This window comes from Lissotriton helveticus, chromosome 7, assembly GCF_964261635.1.
Source record: "Lissotriton helveticus chromosome 7, aLisHel1.1, whole genome shotgun sequence".
NCBI classification, from domain to species: Eukaryota; Metazoa; Chordata; class Amphibia; order Caudata; family Salamandridae; genus Lissotriton; species Lissotriton helveticus.
Window position 1 is genome coordinate 924,426,223 of NC_136068.1, and position 24,417 is coordinate 924,450,639.

At 44.3% G+C, this 24,417-nt stretch overlaps 1 protein-coding gene across 2 annotated transcripts in view; it reads left to right on the top strand.

Annotated features, from left to right (window-relative positions):
• The window catches only part of ZMAT2 (zinc finger matrin-type 2), a 73,014-nt gene that overhangs the window by 1,315 nt on the left and 47,282 nt on the right, over nt 1-24,417 (top strand). The window contains exon 1 of one of the 2 annotated variants that reach the window (XM_078653455.1): nt 2,281-2,373. The exons of the other annotated variant lie outside the window; for it this stretch is intronic. The gene's annotated coding sequence lies outside the window, so the exon portion shown is untranslated. Of the gene's footprint in view, nt 1-2,280; nt 2,374-24,417 lie in introns of those variants that run through there. 2 annotated transcript variants of the gene reach the window in all.

Consider the following 24,417-nt stretch of genomic DNA (forward strand, 5'->3'; position numbering starts at 1 on the left):
GTTTTTGTCCAAGTCCAGATATTCAACTGGTTCTGTATATTTTCATACATTTAATTTGCACTTTTTACACTTCTTTCACTATGTCTTAGGCACATACCTCACATAATAGGACATTAGAGATCCGTGTAATGAGGGACTGTGGTCTTGATGAAAACGCCCGACCCAGTCTATAGCAAGACTGGCTAAAACATGTTGACCTAACCACTCCGGAGTGATTGTCAAACCTTGAGTCTGTGTTTACGTTTACCTTTAGGAAGACCTGAATTAAGTTGACTGAGTCTGTCCAAGAAGTCAATTTTACAGTTAGTTTGGTCTCCTGCATGTTTTTTTTTTTTTTTTTTTGGGTGTTCCAGATAGTGTAATATTAGCTCTATGAAAATGAAATGAAAAATAAGTTCATAAAGCGCGAGAATGCCATGGCGTCTCGGTGTTGAAAGCGGTGAGACAGTGATGCTCTTCAAGTTCATGTAGCTTATTTAGGAGGGAACAGCCAGGATTTAAGTAGTTTCCTAAAATTCTACAAGTTAGGTTGCAGCCTCATAACAGTTGGCATCTTGTTCCACAGAGTGGCTGTACAGTTGGAGAAGCTCCTGCCTCCCTGTCTAGCTCTGCAAAATTTGGGTGAACAAGACCCACATTAGTTGATCTTAGGTTCCTCATAGGCGAGTACCTTAGTAACAATTTTTAAATATCAGAAGCTCTACCACAATATAATGGCTTGTGGACCTGACAGAGGCCTTAAACTCCACTCGTTGCTGAATGGGGAGCCAATGAAATTCTCTTATTCCAGCGGAGGTAGAATAGCCTTTGGGGATATTTAAAACCAGGCGAGCGGCTGCATTTTGTAAAGACTGTTGTTTGGACAACTGAGCTTTGCCAATGCCCACAAAAAGTGTGTGACTGTAGTCGATTCTAGACAGAATAACAGCTACCACCACTGTTCTCCTGAGTTCCTGAGGAATAAAAAGGAAAATCTTACGTAGGATCTTGCCATGGGTTTAGCACATCGAGTGGTGGTGGCAATGCACTGAGTTTTGTGAGTCCATAGTAGTGACTATACCATTTTTTTAGGTCTCGCGACCTAGCGCATCGAGCGGAGCGAGAATTCATGTCGGCAAAATCCTCTTCAAACTAAGGGCTTTCAGCCCGGCGTTTTCTTGCAGTTCACGTGAACATGCACGAGCATTCAGGGCCAGGGCTTCTCCTCCCCTAGCAGCACTCCTCCCACACCAGCAACTCCCCCCTCCCACACCAGCACCTCCCCTCTCTCTCTCCGCAAACACAGCCTTGCCGTAGCAGCACTCCTCCCACACCAGCACCTCCCCCCCTCACACACCAGCACCTCCCCTCTCTCTCCCCGCAAACACAGCCTTTCCTTTCATTTCTCCTCCCCCTCCCCAGCCCGTAGCAGTTGCCGTAGCCGCACTCCTCCCACACCAGCACCTCCCCTCTCTCTCCCCGCAAACACAGCCTTTCCTTTCATTTCTCCTCCCCCTCCCCAGCCCGTAGCAGCACTCCTCCTTTTGTTTGCCTTTTCCCACCTATCTATGCCTGTCCCTGGCTTACTGTCCGTGTGTCGCCACAAGCTAACTCCTCTCTGGTGTCTGAAATGTGACTCGCTCTCTTGTGGGCTTCTGCGTCAGCCCCTCTGTCATACACGGGGCTTGTGTGGTGGGGGCCTCGGGCTCACCGTGTTCTCTTGCTGCTCTGCAGTTGCGACGGGATAGGCGCGCAGCTGCCCAGCACGGCTTCCAGGGGTCCTCAATTGTATCCGGCAGAGTCAGCATATACCGGCTGGAATTGCATCCTGCATCGGTGCAAGCTGAGGCTGGAGCTGCAGAGGGGAGGGGGAGTCGAGCTCTAGGCAGAGGAGCCAAACGGTGGCGAAGCCCTCCAGCTCAACGGGGAGAGCTGGGACTAAAAAACAAGCATTGGCATAGCCAATAGGTCTCGCTTGTGGGACCTTATAAGTATTTTGTTTTGCAGCACAATATCCTTGTAACTAAATACTTATAAGGTACCACAAGCGAGACCTATTGGCTATGCCAATGCTTGTTTATTAATGCCTCTAGAATGCAGACCTGCTGTCTCGCTTGTCTAAAACTTTGCTTCTGTGCGGTCAGGTAGATCTTAGCGTTAACATCCTATTGTGTATATATGCATCTTTTGTGTATGTGGCCTGCGTAGTACATGTATGTTGTGTGTAAGTGAGTATGAAAAGTGGAAGCCAGCGGGATCCATTTTAGAAGCTAAAAGTCCTGACTTGCTACACTAGATGGAGGTGATGTTGTTTTCCCAGACAATGAAAGTGTATTGCTGACTTTCCTGAAGCTGGAGGCAGGAAACCTAGACACTGATGGGAGGGAAGAGGAGGTAAGGTTCCTTTAGAATTGTTAGGCCATTTCCTGAGCACGGAGCTAGTGATCAGTCTTCGGAAAGCACTGCCATTTGGTAAATGATGGGGAGTGAAGGTTGGAAATGTAGACTCGTTGTCCAAGGTGAAGAAGACCCCTTTCCAAATCGCAATCATCAGTGTGGATGATGACAGCCAGGTGCAGAAACCACACATCTATGTGTGCTTCAGCTGTGGGTGCTCCAACCTGAGGATACAAAGGCTGTGTTTAGAGAGCAGCATGGAAAAGATGCTTGAAGGGTGAACCAAATCAAACTGGTTTTGAAAGTGCAGACAATGGAACCATATCTCCTCATTTCTTTTACTGTAAAACAAAGCAAGTGTTGGCATAGACAATAGGTCGTACCTTCTGGACCTTATACGGTTTTAGCGCAGCATTAGATTATCCTGTGTGCTACAACATTTACTCTTAGTTCTCGTGTGACTGTGGAAGGGTCAGACACACCTAAGCTTGTGTTTCCATTCTATTTATTGTATATTGGAAATTCAATTTATGCCTCTATTTGGTAAGTTTATTTAAAAAGTTTTCTATAGCGCGAAAATGACCACTGAGGGTATTCAGAGCGCTTTACAGTTTATACATCAGGAAGGATACAGGAGGTAAAAACAGAACAGCCAAACGAAAAGCAAATTTGAGTCTTGTAGAGCTGGGTACCATAGGGAGCCATGGAAGGTAGGAATTGAAGGCAGAAGTTTCTTCATGTTGTTTATATATATCTTAAGAACAAGGGTACCCCATAAAGCGAACCTGGCGTGATAGTGTTTTTTTTGGAGAAACAATGGTTCAGGGATGGCCTGATAAGGTCCTAAGAGAAGTGTAACGTAAGATTAATTCACGCTAGGGAGCTAAGGATGTAGGTACATATAGAGTTTTTTATTTTCTTTTACAACAATTATCAAAAAGTTTCAGGTGCTCATATGAGTGTCAAGGTGTATAACGTGACATAAGTGAACATAGTGAATCGGAATATCACACAACAACAAGGTAAAAGACCACATAAATATATACAATGGGGGGGTAATATTTCCTTGAGTAGGTCGACGGCGCTTCGATCTATATGATTTTAGATCATCTTCAGGACTGAAGAGCCTCCTGAAACTATAGAGAGGTAATTGAAATTAAAATAGGAACCTACATATTCATTTTCTTAGCTTAGTGACTCTAGTGCTCCCAGTGACAGGATTCATTTCCATGCACAGTTCGATTACAATGGGAAAGGTGGCGCTTAGCAATAAACCAATGTGTGCCGCGCTTGTTTATAGATCAGCAGTGGGGGGGGCATTTAGTAGCGGGCAGACACTTATTTATTGTAACTTACTTGGTAGTTAGAACAGTCCGGCAGGACCGAAAACTCAATTCGGATTAAGTAGGGCATCAGCTGATTTGACAGCAGAGATTTCTGAAGGAAACAGAAAAGTCGTTGTCATATCGCAGTGTTTATGGCGCCGTGTCTAGAATACAGGCTGCGTGCATTTAGGTAGTCATTTATTTTAGGTGACATTGGGGGAAATGACTTATGATTGCTATGATATGTTGGGACGGCAATAACTAAGCTCGGTTAACCAAGCGAAAGATCGTTTTAAACCAGGGGTTTGTTCAGTTATTTGGTAATCCAGATCTAAGCACGAGGAAAACTCGCAGTTTTTTGTTGGACTTACAGATTTAGCGGGGATGACAAAAAACGGAGTCATGGTAGTTTGTCAAGGTAATTTAGGGGTGGGTCCTTCTGGCGCCTGCTGGGCAACATTCAAGGCATGCATATTACCATTTAGTATTGGATTAACTTACACAAAGAGAGAAGTGAAAATCGCTAGCACTTACTATGTTATTTATGCTTGAGAACCGTATTATGGGTCCAGTAAACGGTTATGGCGCTATAAAAATCACATATTTCGAAACAGCTCACCAGGGGCTATGGGACCAAGGGACAAAGAAGTTGTCAGAGATTTTGGTAATACAGGCCTAAGCGCGAGGAGGGGCGCAGTATATAGCTTGACTTACTGAATTCCAGGGTGTGTCAACAAAACGAAGTCTAGGCAGCTCGGTAAAGTAATTTAAGGATGGATCCTTCTAGCGCCTGCTGGACAACAATTAAAGCATGTATATTACGACCTCAAGCTACGTGAGTTTAGAAAAGGAGAAAAAGGATGGAAAAACATGGGCACTTACTGCGTTATTTTGGCTTGTAATCTGTATTATGGGTCCATTTTGCAGTTAAGTCGCTATAGAAGATAACATCATATATTTGCCAACTTCTTGCCAGGAACTATGGGACAAGAGTGTAGTGGAATTAAAAAAGGGGGGTGAGGGTGGGTTCCAGAGAATTATTTAAAATCAGGGCAGGAGCGTCGAGTGACTTACTTAATCACGGCATGTAGACAGCTGCAGAGGGGAGTCCGAGTACCTCGCTGCTTGAAGTTCTCACGCTCAATGCAAGGCGGAGAGCGCGTTAAGATCACTTCTGGATGCGCGCGCATGCACGAACATCCTGCACATGCGCATGTATGCTAGGAAAGTGTAGCGGAGCCGCAAATGTAGTGTATTTAAGCCGCGCATGGACAGTTTATTGTTATTGGGATGTATTATTCTAAACAGATCTAACAACATTATAGTGTATTGGTATTGGAACAATGGTGAGTGAAGCATGGGCAAGGATTATTGTTGGAAATTTAGGGTGAGTTTACAAGTATAGGCAATGATTGTCACTATTAAGAGGCCTTATCTTAAAGTGAAGGGTATCGAAAATTCGATACTTCTGAATGGAATTAAAACGGGTATGGCTGAATCAAGGCCATAGGTAGATTATAGAATAGTTATACAATTAGCTGTACAAGTGTATATCTTAATGAAACCATACAACTTTACAATATGACAATTTAAACACGACATTTTTGGAGACCGGTAGCTTGCTGCATGTGGCATTTTAGCAAAAGGTAATCAAGTACACATATTCCATTCATCCAGGGAATTGAGTCCTTTCTCAATAGTTTTGCAATTGTAAATCCATTTGCATTCCAGTCGGTTCAGGATAGTCTGTTGATTTCCACCCCTTGCATTTGGTGCAGGTTTGTCAATAACTTGCCACCTCAAGTCGTTTTCGGTGTGGCCAAATTCAATGAAATGTTCAACAAGAGGAGCCGTTGTTACTCTGCACCGGATCCTGCTCCTATGTTGGGATATCCGAGTTTTGACTTGTTGAGTTGTTTGGCCAATATAGAGTAATTTACATGGACACTCAATGCAATAAATGACGTTTTTTGAGTTACAATTGGTGAAAAATTTGAGATTGTACTTACAACTTTCATACTCGAATACTTTTGTGTTCTTTGTGAATTCGCATGCCATGCAATTATTACATTTGAAATGTCCTAAAACCGGTGGTAGATTAAAACTGGTTTCAATTGTGTTGGCTCTGGTCGGACAAATTGCCGCTCTTACAAGGTGATCTTTAAGGTTTCGACCTCTTTTGAAGGAGAAAAGGGGAAGACCTGTATTTAGTTCTAAAGGGTCCAGTACAGTCCAATGTTTTTTAATTAGTTTGGATAGCTTATTGCTGACTGTGTTAAATGTGGTAACACAGGTAATTTTAGATAGGGCTTTTTTGGGGTGAGGTTCAAGCAGGTGTTCTCTATGTGTATACCATGCTCTTTTCATGGCCCTCCTCACAAGTTTTCTAGGATAGCCTCTAGTTGTTAATTTTTTTGCATAGGATTTCGGCCTCTGTAAAAAAATCATGTTTATATTTACAATTCCTTCTAATCCTCAGGAACTGGCCATAGTCCCTCAGTGCCCTTGGGTGTGCGCTGCGATATTGTAGGAGGGTATTGCGTTCTGTAGGCTTGCGGAACAAGGTAGTATATAGCTGTTCGTCCTCGCATTTAATAGTCACATCTAAGTAATCAACTTGCTGTCTATTGTACGAGTAAGTAAATCTGAGGTCTGGTTGATTCGTGTTAAGCCAAGCACAGAAGCTATGTAATGTCTCCTCATCTCCACTCCATATCATAAGGACATCATCGATGTACCTGCGCCATAATTTTATCTGGTCACGGAAGGGATTGCTTTCGGTCAGGATGATATTTGACTCCAGGTCATCCACAAAAAGAATGGCAGTGGAGATGAGGAGACATTACATAGCTTCTGTGCTTGGCTTAACACGAATCAACCATGGTTGTATCTTTTAGCGCCTGCTAAGAACCTTGCCGCAGAATTGAGGGCAGAGCTGAGACGAGCTGTCTTCGATCTTGGAAGGCCGCAAAGGGTAGAGTTACATAATCCAGCTTTGAGATCATTAAAGCTTGCACCGCATCCATTAAGTCATGTGAAGGGAGAAAACGTTCTATTTTCTTTAAGATGTTGAGTTGGAAGTTCTCTCTTTTGGTGAGAGTACTAATGAGCTTCTGCATGTTCAGACTCTTGTCTAGCATTATTCCCAAAGAGATTGCAGAATCAGCGATGTGTGGCGTACAATTAAGAGCTGTTAGTTGTTTAATCCATTGTTCTATGACTAAAGATTGCTTGGGTGGTGCGATTAAGAGGAATTCTGTTTAAGAGCGTTTAATTTCAGGTGGTTATGTGTCAACCAACTTTGTGTTTTCAGTAAGACTGAGTTGAGGGACCTGATGTCCTCGGGGGAGGAGATCTTCAGGTAAAGTTAGGTATCATCTGCCTATATGTGATAGTGAATGCTGGATGGTTTCAGAATGTCTGTTCAAGGCTCCATGAACAGGTTGAAGAGAGTGGGTGAGAGCGGGGATCCCTGCGGAACCCCTAGCGGGACTGGAGGAGGAAGAGGCCACGACTGGTTCACCTTAAAGCTTTGGGTCTATTGTGGCGTAATGAGGAGAATCAACTTAGTACAGGCGCAGAAAGCCCCTCCTGTGCTCCAAGAGGTCAATTAGGTTATCGTGTTTAACATCAAACGCTGACGAAAGGTCGAGGAAGATCAGTAGGCAAGATTCGTTTTGATCATGCAATCTTAGCGCATCATCTACATTGTGAGTGAGAGCGGATTCTGTGCTATGACCCAGGCGGAAACCGGATTGATCAATGTGGTTACACAGTTTGACGTGCACCCATCTCTCCAGGAGCTTTGCCAACATTGGAATGATAGAAATTGGGCGGAAGTTGTGTTGGTCCGATGGATCTTCAGATGGTTTCTTTAAAATAGGGGTAACTTGCCCATATTTTAGGCAGTCTGGAATAGCACCTTGCAGAAAGTGAAGCATTGACAATCTTAGTCCAAAGTGGGTGTATGGAGGTTCTGATTTCCGAGAAGTTTCAATGGCAGGGGGGTCGTTGAAATGATTAGAGGGTTTCAGAGTAGCCAGCGTTTTGCATACAGTGCTTTCATCCAAGGTTTTTAACACCTTCGCTGCGCTGAACTTTATGCGCTGCTGCAGAACGTTCTATTGTGCGGGTGGGGCCGGAACGTTCAACGGATGTGCGCAGCACTACTGAAGTAGTGCAGGCGACGTCCGCTGAACGTGCGCCGCACTTAAGGGGTTAATATATACCAATCTGGGTTGTTTTTTTTGAGGGGGGGCAGAGCTGAACAGGCAGGACTACATTCGACCAGGGAGGAAACAGGGCATCAGGCTGGGTGATTGACAGGTGCTTCAAGGCTGACCATAGTTCAGCTTCGATCTTAACAGTCTTATCTGGCAAGAAATCAGCATATTCTTCGCAGTTCGGCTGTGGACCTCGGCCCAATGAGGAGAGGTTAGGTTGACTGTTTGCTTGATGAGCTCAATCAGTTTTTTGGGACTTTTTTGGCTTGCTCTAATTGGTTTCTGAAAAAGGTGGCTTTTGAGCATCTGATGCATTTGTTATAGATGTTTCTTAAGGATCTCAGCTGTTTGAGATGTTCAAGGGAGGGAGAGGATCGCCACAGTTTGTCCGCTAGTCTCAAATTCCGTCTTTCAGTATTAAGACTATCATTGTACCAATGTTTCGAGACTTTGGAGGACAATCTTTTTAGCTGTAGCGGCGCCACCGAGTCTAGAACACTTGTCATGGAGTGGTTATAGTTTTATTTATTTATTTATTTGTGCGTTTTTATATAGCGCGGACTTTACCCGAAGGTGTCAGAGCGCTTCACAATAGGAACAGAACTGATACATGAGAACATTACAAGTGAACAAAATACAAAAGCAAACGTTACATTAAATGAAGCAAAAATGACAATCGTGAGCCAACAAAATACAAGAGGTAGCAAACGGTGGATTACAAACGACACAATCGTGAACCAACAAAATACAAGAGGTAGCAAACGGTGCATTACAGGAGGAAAAAGTGACGTGTGCAGGTTACAAAAGCGTACAAAGTAAACATAGAGGTATAATACTGCAATATATGGAGGGCACTCAAGCACAAGCACAAGAACAAACGTTACGTAGGCCATGGTGGCACTTGTGCAGGTATCGAAAATAAACAAATGTAAGAGGTAGAAAACAGTGTGTTACAAGAGAAAGTGACGGGTGCATGTTACACACGAGTACCAAACACAGGAAGAAAGATAATACTGCAATAAATGGCAGACTCTCAAACCACAAGAACACACTGGGAAGACACTTCCATAGTCAAGTAAAGTAGATTTTTCTATAATGGAAGGGCTACCTTCAGATAATAGAGAGGGCATGCATTACAATTGGAAGTGTCTTTGAAGGAGGAGAACTTTGAGGTTAGTTTTGAAGGCCTGGGAGGAGGTGGTGGTCCGAAGCTGCAGAGGAAGGGAGTTCCAGATTCTCCCCGCGTTGCCTGAAAAGGATTGTGCCATCGTTCTTTCCTTCTTGAAAGTGGGAGGTTCAAGCAGAAGATTTTCCGCATTACGTGATGGTCTAGACTAGAGCCTCCAGAGAGTTTCAGTTTATTCGCCAGGTATCGAGGAGAGGAGTGCAAGGCTTTGTGGGTGATACAAGCAGTCTTGTAAATGGCTCTAGCCTCGATTGGAAGCCAGCAGAGGGTGGGTAACATTGGTGTGATGTGGTCGCTTCTTTTGGCCCCATATATGAAACGAGCTGCTGAATGGAAAACAGATTTAAGCGGCGACAGGTGGGAATTGGGAAGGCCAGTAAGAAGAGAATTGCAGTAGTCAAGTCTGGAGAGGGCCAGCGATTGCACCAGGGTTATAAGGTCTTGCTGCGGGAAGAAGCGACGGATTCCCCAAAGAAGGCGCAGATGGAATCGAGCAGACTTTGCAATGGAATTGATGTGGGGGGTTAGATTGAGTTTTTTGTCAAGAATGACACCCAGGGATTTTGCGCTGTCGGCAATGATGGGTTTAGTGTTCAGTACATTCAACTGATCCATCCATGATTGCACCGGGGGAGGAGAGATTGAAAAGGAGAAGAGGAGGAATTAGGTTTTGGAGGGGTTCGGAATCAGTTGATGAGTAAACATCCAGTTATGAATGGAGTCGAGAGTAGAGCTTAGGATAGATAGATCGTGAGTGGAGGCAACCTTGAGGTAGATTTGAGTGTCGTCAGAATAGAGATGATAGTGGATCCCGGATTTACTTAGGAGATTTCCTAGTGGTTCTAAATAGAGGTTGAACAATGTGGGTGCAAGTATAGAGCCTTGAGGAACACCTTGACCTACCGCCACAGGAGATGAGACTGTTCTCTATTTTGATCATGTGTGATCTATCAGAGAGGAAGGAGGCAAACCATTTAAGCACAGTGCCCTCCTTGCCCATTCTCTGTTTAAGAATGTTGAGGAGGGTGTTGTGATTGACAGTGTCAAAGGCTGCAGAAAGGTCAAGGTGAATTAGAAGACAGGAACCCCCCCGAGTCGAGGATCCTCAGAGCGTCATCAACCACTTGCAGTAGGGCTGTTTCAGTTTTGAATGAAGCCAGACTGGAAATTGTCAAGAAGATCATTGTCCTTGATATGACGAGAGAGTTGTTTCGCTACACATCTTTCTGTAATCTTCTCAAGAAAGGGTAAGTTAGTGATGGGGCGGAAGTTGTTGAGGTCAGACGCATCAGCAGTTGGTTTTTTAAGAAGCGGGGTGACCTGCCCAGTTTTGAAGGAGACAGGAAGGGAGCCTTGATAGAGGGAGAGGTTGACCAGAGTGGTCCAGTAGAGTGGTTCAGTAGGAGAGGGAAAGGGTATAAAAGTCAATGGCAATGGCACTGGGGATGGGGTCCAGATGATGGTTGGAGGGCTTTGTTTCGCGGATGCACTTGAGAAGGGCATCTTCAGATATGGGGTCAAAGTTTTGCCAAATGGTTAAGGACTTGCACTCCTCTGGAGGGGTAGGATGAGCGACCTGATCCACAAGTGATTTCACTTTTTCGTCGAAGAATATAGCGAAATCCGCTGCTCTCTTTGCAGAATCGTGGGCCGTAAGGTCATGGACGTCCGATATGTCCACAGGAGGTGGGAAGATGTTATCGCAGAAAGCAGTCAGATCATGCGAGTTGATGTTTCCAATGTCTGGTGTTCTTAGGCTGGACTCTATTAACTCCCACAGAATCCGAAGTGAGTAAAGTGATGCAGTGGTGGTCTGTCCATTCACATGGGACAATAGATTCCAGTTGAATAGAATTGAGCTTACCAATGACTAGATCTAAGGTAGCGCCTTTAGTGTGCTTGGGGCTGTCGCAAATATGGATTAGATTGAGGTCTAACGGGAAGGATTTAAGGCTATTGACTGCCCCATCATTCATGTCATTCCAGTGGAGGTTGAAATCTCCTAGAAAGATCTGAGTGCCATGAAGATCTGCATTAGTTGAGATAATGTTCATGATCTGTTCTTTAAAGGGAAGGTTGTTGCGTGGCGGGTGGAGGAACGTGAACAATTTGCATAGGTGTTTATTGCTACAAGCAACCTCAATGCAAAGGTATTCGCCAGACAGCAGGAGATCCGATTGTGATTGTTTGACTGTTAGATTGCTACAATGTTATACAAGTGATGCCTCCACCTTGTTCGCTTGATCTGTTCAACCTAATGAGGTCGTAGTTGGGAGGCACTAGAATGGCCAGGATGGGAGCAGGGAAAGTCGTTTAGCCAGGTTTCAGTCAACATTACACGGTCAAGGCCCTGTGCAAGGATGAGGTCAGCAATGTCAGCAGCGTGTCTTCCGTTCTGCAGTCGAGTAGCACACATTTATGTTTTGGATTGGTGTCCCATGTTGTAGAAAGTGTGGTGGTGACTCTTCTGAGTTTGTTCTTATTTAAGGCTCTGGTCCTTACTCTAGGTTCCCTGAAAGGGTCAATAAGGATTACTTCAATTTGGTGCAAGTTGGTAGTGGTGGAAGAGTGTGTTGGATGATATGAGTAGGAGCGAATGAATATCCTTGTCAGACAGTGAGACTATACATCTAGAGGGCCGAGCATATTTTGGTGCCAAAAATCATATTGTGTATCCTTTTAGTCACGATTACAAAAGGAATGGCGTCCCACCCTAAACAATGGACGATCTGGATATGATAATGGGGAAGATTATCGGAGTGAAGAAGATTGCAAGATGCAACAAGTTCTGAAGCATATGTTGTTTTCGAACACACACCCTGGTGCACAAATGGTGACACACTTGCATGCCATCCCAAGTTGCCGCTCACACACAGTATGAAATTGATCCAGAGATAATCTTCCCAGCTCTGCCAGTCGTTTCTTAATGCAGCTTCTACGGTCTGTATTGAGCGGCATATTAACAGAAATTCATGATTATGGTTTCTTTTTAGAAGAAAATAGTATATGACGCTACAGAATCCACTCTGTAAGATGTCCCCCTTGGATAAGCATCTGCTGCTCATTTTCCAAGGGCTAGGTTTCCGTAGTTGATAGTAATTCACATGCACACATAAACACAGCCACCCATTTACATGCACACTCACATGTATATAATCATTATGGAGTGAAAATATGTGGAATGGAATTTTGTGTTTTGAAGTGCTATGTATTGGCGTTGAAGTGTGTGGTTTGCAGTTGATTTTTGTGGCATGATGAGGAATTTTGTGGTGTGGATTGTATGTATGTAAAGTGTGTGCGCAACAGGCACAAAGGATAGATAGCACACTGTCAAGCGATCAGACAAGGTGGTAGGCTCAAAACACACAGTCTAGCCTGTCTGTACCTAGAAGCGTGCCTGTGCTAGAGTTCTGTCAGCCTGCAGGGACATCAGTACGTGGGGCATGTCCCAGAGCAGTCAGTGAGTTTGCAGTGGAGCTGGGAACTTCAGAGCAACATGTTATATTTACAAAAAGAGAAAGTGGGCAACCCAATCAACCCATGGAGGCTTGGGAAAATTAAATGTTAACAGGTAAAAGTGCCTACAAGGGATTCACTTATGTGCACTCAGTTAAACAGTTCATGCAATGCTATATCAAGGTTCCAGCCGGTAACCTGTAGTTAAACAACTTTCAATTCAGTTTGCAATTTCTTCCCAGCAGATCTACAAAAGATACTGATAAAACGGGTGTGAATTCTTCATAAAGCAAATGCATATAATATGAATAGACCGGGTACAAAGAGTAAAGCAACACAAAAATGACCGAGGTTTACAAAGAATTTCTGTGCTATTAATACCTCCGAATCATTATTGCAAGCATCTATTCCAAACAACAATGCATCAACAGAAAAGTGAATCTGAACAAAACAAAGAACTCTTTCTGAAGAACAATGAAATAATAAGGAAATATATGAGGTTGTCGACGTTTTGGTCTTGTTGGTGTATTCATCCGTTAGACCATCTTCAGGACGATGAGATAGGCTGCTATTTGACCCTTATGACCATTCCATGAGGAATGTCTAATCATAGTTGAATTAGTGGATCGATAAACTCTTACTGGTCAATTACATGGAAAAGGAAGAAGCTATCGAAGAGCTCATGGAATAGGTACATTTCCAAACAAACTATAAGGCTCTGATGTAGTAACCTTTAGAGACTGGCTGAAGCTTCTGTTCAGTCATCAAGCAAACAACATGGTGATTTTCCTTTGACAGGCTGCTGTCACTGCAGTTGGTGTCCAGCGTTAAGGCTTAAATGTAATCAATTTGCCGGTGCTTGTGCTCGCAAATATCGAGCCAGGCACAAAGTGGAAATCCTCCGTACGCCTCTATCACTGCAGTCGGCGTCTATTCTATTCATAAACTATAAATTAGATTTATGAGGAATTCACACTTGTTTTTTTTAGTATCTTTTGTAGATCTGCTGGGAAGAAATTGTAAACTGAATTGAAAGTTGTTTAGCTACAGGTTACCGGCTGGAACCTTGATATAACATTGCATGAGCTGTTTAACTAAGTGCACATTTGTTATATTTACTGCACTGCAACTTGATAACAAGATGCTTGCTGTTTTAAATGAGGCTCTGGGACCTAACCAGATGGACCTTGAGTGCTACGGGGGTACACCTCCTTACCATAAGAGAACCCCAGTCCACTCATCTACAAGTTCCCAATTATGAGTGGTCCTGATGAAGGTGGTAGTAATACACATCCACCGAAATGTACGTTGACCAGTCTTCGCAAAGACAACACAATAGTAGGACATTATGAGATTGAGTTAGCCCACTAGGTCATCTATAGTGCATGTCATATAATTGGAAAGGGGTTTCCCTACGATTGGTGTCTGAGTGTGTTGCCTGTGAGAGTTCTGGTTGGTGAGATAAAATGTTTGATGGTGTGTTTTGGGGTCAGTTGTATTTTGGGGCCAGTTGTATAAATGACTAAAAGGATTTATCATTTCTTTCATTGTATTGTATCTGTAAATAATATGTTTGTGGCGATGTTAATCATTAAATATTTTCAATGAACACTGATATATTTTTATACATTAACATTTGAAAATGATTGAATACTCTTGCATTGATTGATATTGTGAACAAAAACCATAACATTGTTTCAAAATTTGAGAAAATGCTGTGTGTGTGTATATATATATATATATATATATATATATATATATATATATATATATATATATATAATACAAATTATTTTAATAAATAATAATAATTTTGGACAATAAGGAATGGAAAGACTTCTTGTACGGAACAGCCCGTGTGATGGGCCCTAAGGAGGCCACAAGTAAAAGTATATAGGTCTGACAAGAGTTTTCATAAGAGCATATTCATTGTTTTTTCCCCTCTTACTCTTGGACCTCAAAGCATTACCAGTGGGCACCTTCTCTGATATATGGAGGAAGCGTTGCTGTCTGTTTGGGCTTGGAACATGGTGGGTGGGCTCATAATGCGAGCAGGAGGGGGAAACAAAAATAAACATAAAGCAACAGGCGGATGGTAGTGTGGGCACAGCACGGGGGAGATTAAGTGATTAATGGAACTGCGAGCAGCGACTGGAAAAAGAGATGAGCAGGAAATCATGAGGGCGGCCGACTTTGATTCTCGGAGGTTAGCTCCTCTGGCGGGCTAATACAAATGAAGCCACTGCCATGAAGCGGCGTGCGCTGAAGAACCGAAACACGGAAAGCCATCAGCTGAGCGCGAGTCAATGCAGTCAAAAAAGATTTCTCACAAAGTATAATAAATAATCTAAAGAGTAAGAGCACATGTAATGGGGCAGTTCTCATGGGAGGTTACAACAGTGGAAAAGGAGGGACTACTAAGCAAACTACCCAAAGAAAAACGGGCAGTTAAGAAGAACCGTCAAAGTAGCTAATTAAAAGGATGGGCAATGCTTAAAGCCCATATTCTAGATACAACATGTCTCGAAAGAGACCGTGCATGTGCTGCCTAGGCAAGGCCAAAAAATGGGACCCTTGATCCACTTGTTCTAAGTTCACAGTGACAAAGAAAGGAAGTACTCTGGAACGCTGTACAAGCAGATCTGGTGTTTGCTGGTTCACCAGCTTCCAAAAGGTGAGGGGACATCACACAAACCTACCCCCTGCTTTACACCTATTGTGAGGTACTAAGAAGCACACCTGCTTGCTGAGAGAGGGAAGGAAGCTATCAACCCAGCAGAGGGAGTGGATCCATTAAAAGTGTGTTCGAGCGTAATCCCAGCCTGTGGGTCAGGCAGGCTACCAGAAGAGGAGATTGTGGAGACCAATCTGTATTCCTCCATGTTGACTGCCAGCAGTCTTTCCCCCTGCAGTTCCTGGCAGGAACCTTGAAGTGTAACTGAAGATTGACAGAGCCCAGTTAAGGCTGAGCTGCTCTGCTGCATACCATGAGCCACTGTCCTAAATGAGAAGTTCTTGAGTGACCTAAGCTCCTGTGTCATCAATGATGTTGTGGCATGACCTGAGCTGCATTCGCCGGAGTGTGAGCCTGTGCTAGACCTTTGTATCAGACTAAATCAGGCCTGTGCATGGTTGCTCCATCCTTACACCAAACTGTGCACTGCCGCAACATCCTGGGCAAAATAAGCCCAAGCAGGGCTGCATCATTATGTGAGCACCTACATACTCAACCTGTGTATGTGTTCGAGAATCCCCCTGAATAGCTGTTCCTGTCTGTGAGGAGCAAGCCCAGTCAATGGAGGGCAAGGAGCAGCTTCCTTGTCAGAGATGCAAAAGCCCAAGGAAGCCCTGACCAGAAGTGCCAGCTTGCACTCTCTTAGAAGCTGGAGATTGGGTGAGCGATAGAGGAGCCAGTCAGCCGACCACCTGAGTGCGCTGACACAAAGGAGTAACACACTAAGCATGGTGAGATAACTTGAATTGTGAGAGAGACCGTGCACATTGAGAGAATCCCGAGCCTCATCGCACTAGACATTGACTCTGAACTGCAAGGCGGAACTGAGGCCAGTTGTGGAAAATGGTTGCATACAGAACACCAAGTTGCATCTTGTTCATGTCATATGTGTAATATTTTTTCTAGTGTGTTGAAGTAATATTCTTCTTGAAAGTGAAGCACTGGGTTGGAGAAAGCTTTATTACGCTAATGTATGTTTGTTGAGTTGTTGAGTGCTGAGCTGAGACACCCCCATTCTACCTCTCCGAGAACCCTGTGACTGCTTGTCATCACTACCATTGATAGGCAGGTGCTGAAGAGGCTGTACTTGGGTCAATTTGCAGAGCCATAGCTGGAGGAACCCTAATACATAGGAGGAAATTGACATCCAACCAGACTGTTGAGGTCCAGTAGCACCACATGTCCCTGGCCCAAAATACAGACCGGTTTCCAAGTTGTCTAATTAATAGCGGTGTATATAAATTATATTTCACCCGGAGTATGATGCATTGATCCTAGGGTACATGCGCCACATGATATTTCTGTCGTACACTGTGACAGTCTTCTGAGATCCAGGTTTTCTGAACAATGGGTATGCAGTGCTTTATAAGGGATTGGTGTGTGGCTGAGTAGTGGATGATGTACACTAGCAGATGATGCGCCAAGAAGTTCTTGAAGTTGTTGGATGCACTGATGAGGCATTGTGGCCTCAAATCAACGCCCCCACTTGATATGTCTCTAAGACACATGATACAGACCTTTACAGTTGCTTGATGATGATTCCCACAAAGTGGTCTTTTTATGTTTAACACAAACTATTGGTTAGGATATGTTGATGCCCTGAATCCTCATGCTGACTGCAGGGGGTGGGAGGGGTGATTACAGGGTATCGGTAATATTTAGTAATAAATAAATGTTTGTGTTCTTGTTTAGAAAGTGAAAAACTTAAAATACCAAACAATAAAAATAAAATGTGGAACAGTACCTCAGGAACCAGGCACGCAAAGAAGAAACTTACAGGGACCAGGGCTTAAAGGGAAATGCAACAATCTCTGGCTGCCTTTTAGACTACTCTGAATCCAAGGCTGTGACAAAGAGTAGACGTCCAGCAGGCTCTCAGTCAAACCCCTGCCCAGCAAAACCCTCAAAAGCATCCTATTTGCCGCAATTGCTGTCAATTCTGCAAAAACTATCCATGCCAACTCTCTACCACAGGCACTTTCCAAGTCATCCTCAAAACGACAGACATCAAATCAATTATCTAGAAAAAGATTTTTGAACTTGCATATCCAGTCACCTACTGACCAAATTCAAGTGTTTTAGACCTCCGACGTCATAGAAGAAAAGTACTCTTAGACCCAGGCAGAGAGACTGAATGTGCCCTGATAATAATTTAAGGTGATGTGAAAACAACTGTGGACTGAAATTTAGGAGCTGCATTCAACAGTGCTGGCTCTGTCTCCCACCTTCTTCTACCTCGGTGTTAGGTCCTGCATCATCTCATTTCCTCATTTAAGTGTGCTCCTTTCAGCATTGACTTTGGCATACTTCAAGGCTTGATAATCTTGCCACTCCCATTCAGCCTCTACCTCACCGCTATTGAACATTAGCAAAGCTTTCAGACTAACCAGCTACACTGGTAACATTCAGGTGTTCCTAAAACTGGAAAACCAGATGGATGTACTTCATCACTGCTTCCGAGTCATCGACCCATGGATACTTAGTATTCACCTTAAGCTTAGTGCTTGTAAACCTGACATCCAAATCTATGACAAATGGAAGAAGTGCCAATCTACAAGGGTTTGCCCCCAAGAACTTGACTCCACACTTGTCACATCAGCTAAAGTAAGAAATTTCCCAAGAAAAGGTTTCTACACCATGCAGCCTCTTAATCCTCAAATTTATCTTGGTTTCCCTTAGCAGCTGAAGGCTTCCTTCACCCTTGCAATACCTAAACTTGACTCCACTAATACTCTCTATCTAGGGGCTTTGCATTTTCAACCTTCAGGACTGCAAAAAATCCAAAAAGCAGTAGTAAGAATACTTTTCTCTTGTGCTCCAAGCACTTCACTGGCTGCCTGTTATCAGACGCCCAACTTGAAGCCAATTTGCATACACTACAGCATTATCTATTGCAGGAGTCCATTCTTCTTCCAAGTGGAGTTCAATCTCATTGTCTGTACAAGAAGCGAAATCATGAAATTTCCTCCTGAAAAAGGGCACAAATATCCTTGGTCACTTAAAAAATGTAGGAAATAAATAAACCCATGGCTGTTCCCAAGCAGAAGATGCTTGGATAACACTTAACAAGAAACAAAACCAGTCTCCCACACAAGGAAAATTATAGCAATTGGATGACTTTGGACCATACCCACCCAAGAACCAGAGCTTCTTCTACACAACCGTCTGTGACTCCACTTTATTTCACTTCTAGTATAAGCACAGCTACAAAATCCCAGCTACCTGACGTAAATCCAGTACTCCTCATGCACAGCACCAAAGCAGCACTTCCCACACAAAACACACAAACAACCCATATAATTACAGCAAGACCAAAGCATAACATAAAACTCAAATCGTCTATCCCCAACTCTTCTTTCCTTCACTTTAGACGCAGTGGTAAATGACAAGATAAGAGCACCTTTCTGGTCCTCACACAAGACTTTCAATTGGCTACATTGCATGCGCTTCCAACCAAACACGCGCTATGGTGTAGCATACTACCCATTCGCTAATAATTCACCATGAAGCACTATTTAAATGCATCTGCAATACAATATTGGTTTACTTGACCTTTATTTTGTTCATGTATGTTCCTTATATATTGTGTTGCAGTTATCAGTGTCTATTGTTTCTTAGTGGGAAGTGCTATGGAGATTACATTGATACCTAAATAGGGGTCTAATTGTGGGTCGGTCATCGTGGAATCCCTGGGTGGGGATAGTGCTCTGCTCCATCATGGTCCTGTGTTTCCATTCCCGGATCTAGTGGGTGCAGGAATACTGGGCCCTATTTTACCAGTCAGTAAAATAGAATGCAGGGGCTAAGGGCATAAGTGCAGCCTGGCCTCTGCCCTATACCAGTTATCAGCACACAGTGCAGTCATTTTGTTTATTGTGAAACACTGGTTATGTGTGAGGGTATTAGCCCTTTCACATGAGGAAAGGTGAGATGAAACGATGTTTCTTTGAAGTTCCATGATGCCCCCAATTGTCTTTGTATTGGGTCTCTGTTCAATTCTCATTGTGCAGATTAAGTCTACATCAATGTTGTCTCTGCTTTATATCGTGCCTTTGTCATTACCGCGACATGAGGCAATCGATCAGTGCTATGTTGTAGTGTGTGTGTATATGTGTGTGGGTGGTGGCCAGTGTTGCTTGTTGGTGTGTCAGATCTGCAGATCGTTAGGACCGCAGCTTTCCCACTTGCCCAACAAAATTTTGGACAAGTAATTTTGTCTCTTTCTGGCTCTAAAGTCCTTTAGGCAGTTTCTCCTTGACAACAGGCTTCTCATTTTTAGGTCGTGCTTGAAAGAGCACATGCGCTGTTGCTAGCTAGATATTTTGTTTCTTAAAAAAAAAATTAAACCCTTCCATTACTTACTATTGGTTGGCTTCATCTTTATTCTCCTTTCCTTGATTCTCATTTGTCACTTTCTTCTTCATGTGTTTTTCCCTTCGGTAGAGCATGTACTGATTAATTGCATAATGAGTGTCCTTCCGCTGCTCCTGCTCGGATTCAGGTGCTACTTTAAATCTCACATCCAGCAGCACATGCACTCAATGCGCTCTCGCTTACATAGGGTATTGTGTACAGTAAAGGGATCTGAGCTAGTCCCTTTTTTGGCTTAACTGTACAACTCAAATAAAACATTTTACGTGGGTTGGATTAAGCTGTTAGAATGTATAAATGCCACACTAACACATTTACACCTTCATGGTGTTTACTGTCAAACACCTTTTTTCTTTGTATTTCAGCCATTTATCTCCTTTATGCTTCATACCTTTTGCATTAATTTTACGCTCTGTTCCATATTAAGGTTACCAACACCCACAACTGTACTGCTATATGCCATTCCCCACTGTGCCTGAGGTAACGGGTTTTTAGGAACCCGGTGGTGCCAGGGGATAACACCCGAAGACCTCTGAGTTCTCCCTGTTCCGGACCACAGAAACACAGAGTCTTCTAGCTGAAGTCAGAGATCGAGTTTTATTGGTAGCTACCAAGTAACATGTGTCCTAGAAACACGACAACCCGGGTCGCGTATTCCCAGGAGACTGTTCGTTTTTACAGAACCAGCTTTCTCCTTATATACAGAAATAATAGCTGCAGGCAAGAATTCTTGAGTTTACGATATGGTTATACACATATTTCTACAATAATACAAAGAGCAAAGTCATGTAGGCCAACCCACATTTTAGACGTCCAGTTCGTGATGGATTACCCGGCCAGGCCCGGAACTCCCATCAGATATCGATGAAAACCCCAATAAAGCCGGGTACCTCCTAGTCATAAAACTGGCCATAAACAAGGAACATGGACAGGTGCGTGTGTGTAGAAAACATGGCCTGTACGTAGTGAATGGTTTGTGGCATGTTTATGCATTGATGCTATCTTATTCGGCCACTGGGCGAGGAGCTGCCCAAACAGGTTCGGCTGGAGGCAATGGAGTCAGTTGGGACAGGTCAGGGGGGAGTCAGGGAAGGTGGACGTGTCCTTTTAGATCAAACTCGACCTTACTCAATTGACTTATCATGAGGGCAAGACACAAGATGGATGTCGTTTACAAAATGGAGTCTAAGGGGTCGGGACGGAAACTACGATTTAGGGGTGTTGGCATCCCTCAAGCATGACGCAAATGTATAGGGATGACGTCCTAATCATTACCGGTCCGTCGACACCAAATTCGTCATGGTACGTTGATATTTTGTGGCACGGGTATTGGATCTCGATACCGGGATAACAGCAGGGTCCAGAATTTCAGAACCACAGACCCTCCTTTTGCCCTCTTATAAGGCAATAACTCATGTCAATCTGAGTCCAAATCTGTATAAATGAATTCGTGGAGATGCTGCTGTAGCATCATTCTGTTGCTCAGTTCGTCCCTTGACACAGGCTTCCTTACACATGGAGTAGCACAGAGGCCACATAGTGCAGGAGCGCACTGTACACACAGGCAGAACATAAACGGAAGCGCTAAGATCATCCCAATGAAGATCAGTGTTTTCCATCCCCAGGCAGTGATCAGTTCCCAGAACCACCCTAGCAGAGACCAATCCCCTTTTTCTACGTGAAGGGAACCAGATATTTCGTGTAGCTTAGAGATGGCCTGGTACACTGTCGGTGCATTATCAGGGATGAAAATGCAGCAACTGGATTGGATCACTCTACATACACCACCACGGTCTGCAAGTATGATATCTAGGGCAACCCTGTTCTGAAGGGTCATAAGTCGATCCGACTGAAGCTCAGTTGTTAAGTTGCCAAGGGCTCCGGCCGTTTCGGTCACGGCGGATTCAACTATCCTCGATAACTGGCGAATGTTCCTGCTGTTCACCATAGGCCCCCAAAATGGCAGAAAACCCTTTGCGAAGTCAGCAAATTCCTGACCCGCAGTGTCGTCTTTACTCACGACACCCCTAGCGGTTCTCGTCCGATGGTAATCTGCCCTGGCCGTGTAGGTGGGTGGCAGCAGAAATGAGATAAAACACGTGCCCGAGAAGTCAGAGGGCAACCATGTATAGGCTTGGTCATGGCAGACGAAATAGGTGCCCTTAGCTGCCAAGAATAGAGGGGAAGTTCGGGAAGCAAATACATATGTTTCCGTGCATACGCTCTTTCCTAATTGTGCTTTAGGATCCCTGCCGATACCTTGCAGACATAAGTGACCTCGGTGGGGCACTATCCAAACTGGGCGGGATTTCTTTGCTGTCTGGCCCTTACTCAAGGGAACCCCATACTTAGTTACGTTCCAACGACTGTATGGAGTGAGTTCATCTTTGGGAATCGCTTGATATGTGTCAATATCCCTACTCATATTTCTTATCCCTGCTACTAGTGCCTTGTTGCTGGAATTGCTCTCAGTGGAACGGGGCGGGTATGGTTCTAGGGCGAACAGGAACATAGTCTGGAAAGCCCACAGAGAACCATAATAACTGAATGGCAGGATGAAGTATGGGATACCCTTATCAGTTGTGTGCGGCATGAGTCCGCATATCCAACAGTTCGAAGTGTTCATTATGGACTGGTGTTGGTGTAGGAGTTGGATGAATGAGTTGTTTATAAATTCGAGTCTTCTGGCAGACTCGTGTTCAGGTAAAGGGTGAAAGGAGTGTGGAGAGATAGTAGGAGGAGGTGTTGGCCGAGTGTCATTTGCAAAGGTAACTTGAAATGTGAATAGAGTATAGCCAATCAAGAACATCGTTATGCTGCACAACATTAAAATACATATTATCAGAAACCTTTTTCTGGCCAGTACTGTGCATAATTGCCTTTCAAAGTTCGTGAATCTGGTAGGTCTCTCTACCCTTGGAAACTCCATCCTCTAGTTGCTGCACGCGGTGGGAGATTGATTCTGCCAGGGAGTGCGCTCTGTTCAGTCCGGGGTAACTCCCTTGGACCAACCAGAACCGTTGACCTAAATGTCCCCAGCTGCACTCCCCAGACTTCAACCGCGACCCTAGCAGCAGAACCGGATGGCGGTTCGAAAATCAAAAATGAGCATGTTCCCTGGGCGAGAGAGCTGAAAAATCAAAAATAGTTCTTGGGGAAAGGAAAATCCCATTAATTTGCCTTTTTTTTTATTAGTCTCTTTGTCTCGACCTTAGATTATATCGTTGTTTCCAAAGTACGGTGTGGTCTTCAAACAATGTCTCAGGTTCTGTAGTGTCCAACTGCATTGACGGTGGCACAAGTCCTTGTAAAATATAATCACTCTCCTTTTCGGTACCAGTTCCTTTCAAACGTGCATCGCTGAAAGGGATGAAGCGAGGTATGGACTCTGTCTCGGAGTCGGCAATTCCTTCCTTGACCCACCGGTCGTATGGAAGGGGCAGAGGGACCCGTTTACAATGGGTCCCTTGGATCCAGTTCTTCTTTCCTTCCACCCGAACGGCTGATCTCGTGGACAGAAGAACAAGGTATGGTCCGGTCCACCTGGGCTGTTCGTTGTTCGTGCGCTGAAAATTCCGCACCAGCACCCAGGTGCCGGGTTCGATGGAGTGACCTGGATCATCAGAGGCTGACGGAGAGGAACTGTGAACCTGTTAGTGTAAAACACGCAATTTAGTTGTTAATTCGCACAAATAGTCAAGCAGTACGGGGTGCTCTATTTCGCTGAGTTTTTTGGCCTTGGCACGCCCCAGACGTTGGCTGGGCGGCCAAACACTATTTCATGGGGGCTAAGTCCTAATCTGGAATGGACAGTCGTTCTGGTCGACAGGAGTGCTAGAGGCAGGGCGTCAGGCCATTTAAGACCTGTACTGGCTTGGATCTTGGCTAGTTTGAGTTTTAACGTGCCATTGTAGCACTCCACTAATCCAGCTAATTGGGGGTGATTTGCAGCGTGGAATTTGTGGTGTATGCCTAGACACTCACACACTCTCCTCATCACACGTCCCACGAATTCACTTCCGTTATCACTCCAAACGATTCTAGGCATACAGAATCTAGGGAAGAACTCCTTGACAAGGGCTTTGGCAGTTGACAAGGCGGTGTTGTCCTTAAGGGGATACGCTTCCACCCACCTGGAGAAAGCGCAAACAACAACGAGCACATACTTCAGGTTGTTGCACCTCTCCATGTGGATGAAATCGAGCTGCAAAACCTCGAACGGATACGTTGGAGGCGCAAAATGACCAGCTGGAGTTGGGGTTCCCCTACCGGGATTGTGCTTCAAACACACCATACAGTTTCTGACCACATTCTCTGCATATTTTGGGATATTACTATTCTGCCATACTGGGGCCAATAGTTTACAGATTCCTTTCGTACTGATGTGCGCAATTCCATGTGCCATTGTTACCACTGCAAGTACATATGCGTTAGGTAATAGCCATCGCTGGTGTTCTGACAATTCGACCCAACAACCATTCGCATCTAATCTACCCTGGTTTTCTCTCCATTCATTCACCTCTTTCTCGGTGGCCTCAGCTTGTATAGTTTTCACGCTTTCGATGGTGTCCTCACACATCCCCACATCAGTAATCCATCTAGCGGGACCTACAACATACATCCGACTCATTGTGTTCCTTGCAGTCTCTTTCGCAACCTTGTCTGCAAATGCATTCCCACGGCCAACATCGTCTTGAATTTTTCTGTGTGCACTGCATTTCACAATTGCAACTTGTAGTGGCAAGG